Source organism: Pinus tabuliformis, chromosome J (assembly GCF_031772625.1).
Source record: "Pinus tabuliformis cultivar Carrire ecotype Pingquan chromosome J, CPIR1, whole genome shotgun sequence".
NCBI classification, from domain to species: Eukaryota; Viridiplantae; Streptophyta; class Pinopsida; order Pinales; family Pinaceae; genus Pinus; species Pinus tabuliformis.
In genome coordinates, this window is record NC_142295.1 from 1,087,574,655 (window position 1) to 1,087,577,390 (window position 2,736).

The 2,736-nt window shown below is 38.7% G+C and overlaps 1 pseudogene; it reads right to left on the reverse strand.

Moving 5' to 3' along the window:
* Window positions 1-247: 247 nt before the first annotated feature.
* Window positions 248-1,090, reverse strand: LOC149230792 (putative sugar phosphate/phosphate translocator At2g25520 pseudogene; annotated as a pseudogene).
* Window positions 1,091-2,736: the final 1,646 nt, after the last annotated feature.

The following is a 2,736-nucleotide window of genomic DNA, read 5'->3' on the forward strand; positions in this document are numbered from 1 at the left end:
GTTATCCACCAGGGTTTCATTTTTGTTATGGTCTACACTACATGTGCTGCATGAATTTCAAAGGGATGAGGGTGGGTGGAATCTCAGGCAAGTTTGGTGGAATAGATACACCTAAGCTAAAGGAAGTTCACGCTTTGTGGTGCAGCCCTGAACCACTTTCATAAGAGAAAAGGAAAATCAAACTATATCACATTGGTACATGACATGAAAGTTGTGAGAACAAGATCAACAGCCCTTCCTGTGTAATCTAGACATTGGCATCATTCTTGTTCTTGCCTTCGATATCTAGGTTTTGTCCAAGTAACCTACTCAGATCTTCATATCCATCTAAGACCTTCTTCCGAGCCTCCTTACCTTAAGTGACTGCAATTTCAAATGATTGTAGAAGCAAACCTCCAAGAAATCCAAGCCATACCGTAACAGATTAATACCAGTCACTTTGTCCTTTATAACAGACCATGATAAGGCAATGAGGAGCCAGTCCTTGACAACACCTGCAACGTTCATTGTAAGGGCTGATGTCTTACCAACCAAAAGAAAAACTACAAAGTTCAACAGAAATGCACATGCACAGTCGGCAGTAAAAAGCCTCACAGCCTCACATCCAGATAAAATGAAGAAGAGGCTGCTAGAACTGGGAACTCAATTATTTTCCAAGGGATTGACAAGAATACAAAATAGCAAGGGGCAACATAGTACAGTGATGTTATTGGATTCAGACTAATCCCCTTAGCGGTCAGAAGTATTTGAATCAAGACTAACGTGTTGCCTCAGAAACCAAAACACCCAATTGCAACATGACACCCCTAGAATTGAATTGGGCTTCCCCATATGTAGCAATGGCAACCCCTAAAGAGATTCCAACCATGTTGCCCATAGTCTTTGAATTGAAACACTCCTTTCCCAACAAAACTCCAACGGAATACACTACAACAGGCATGAGGGCCTTAAGCATCTGTATAAGAACAACGCCAAGGTAGGAATGAACAAGACCGAGGTTAAGGAGGGCATGAGGCTGAGGAATGAACAAGGCTGAGGTTAAGGATGGCAGAATTTTGATAAATGGAACGATGAGACACATGGCCTTCATGGTAGGTCACACATAGCATTTTATGTAGGATGATTAATATGTTATGTGGTAGCTGTAATTTATAAAATTTTCATTTTCATGCCCTACACGTGCCTCCAGCCTCACTAAGAGGTGTAACTAGAGAACAATTGGCTTGAAGAAACTCAAATGCTAAACACAAACACATAGTTTTTCAGCGGATGGATTGGGAAATCTAACCAGGCTCACCACCAAAGGTATAATCTTTCAAAATTGTTGATCGTACATGTAGTCACCAAAGCATATTTGATAGTGGAGATGCTCCATTTAGGGTTGACAGATCTCAATAAGGCAGCAATTTTCTTTCTGTCGGGTTGACAGATCTCAGTAAGGTAGCAATTTTCTTTAGTGCGGCAGAAGATTCATTGTGGTTAGCTACAGAACATCACTATGGGGAATTTAAGGAGGAAGAAGATGCGCCTACCTTTCTTGGTGCCATTCCAGCTACGACTACAGGTGGAATTTGGCCTCAAGCTTTCAAAATTGTTGATCATTTGAGCTTCCTGGTATCCTTAACTTGAAGTAGCAGCCTGTCACTGTAGCAAATTAATGACTTGTCAGTTGTAGCCTGAAACCATAGGACATTATTGAATCTGGAGCTTATGTTGTTAATTGCAAAAATTTGGAGCTTATGTTGTTTATGCCCCTAAGACTAGTTTCATTTTTGTCCCTAAAGGGATTTTAGCATTGAGTTTTAACTCATCATAAACCCAAAATTAGGTCTCTATTTAATGGATCCTTATATGTCATGGAATTAGTACATTAAATTACCTTTACGGGGGGCTTCCCCATAAACCCCATAGCTAGATCATGTTTTAACAAACATTATATAGAGCAAGGTTTCAGTTAATAAGGATTGTCATAAGAATTTGGATCTAAGGATCAATTATGCAACTTTCCATTATGGAAACTAATGGCTAATGTACCAATCTCAAAATGGATAAAATATATGAGTATTTTCTAATGATATATAATTTTGTTTCTTTGTTCATTTTGTATGTCACAAGGACTAGTTTTACACGAATTCATAAAGTGTTGTACCACATGAGTTGCATCTCATCATATACCCCAAAATGCAACTTTATTTAACGAACCATTAGGTCCAATAGAATTAGTACTCCATAATACCTCTATGGACCCTTCTATCATGAGTCCCACAACCAAAATATGTTTTATCTAATATTATTCAAAGATAAGGTTCACTCATTGAGAATCGTCATAATATTTTGGATCCATGTGTCCAATTTGATTTTTTTTTATCTTGGGAACTATTGAATAATTTGTTCGCCTCTAGATTTCTAAAATATATGCGTAAGATATGATGGAACAAAGTTTTGTTGTTCCTTTTAATTTTTATAACTGAGGGGATAGTTTCACATCTTACCCAAAATGGCTTTGACTCTTGACTTACAACTCACCAAAAGTTATTGGCCCTCAAATTGAGAATCATCATCTTTAATGGAATTAGAACATCATATTACCTAAACATACACCCATTTATCTCAAAGTGGGTCTCTGACAAAGGCGCGAGGTCGCCTTCACCTAAGACAGAAGAAGAGATGGACGAGCAGACAGAGTACCACGACGCGGACCCACAGGCGACGTTCGCCTACATCAAGCATCCAAGG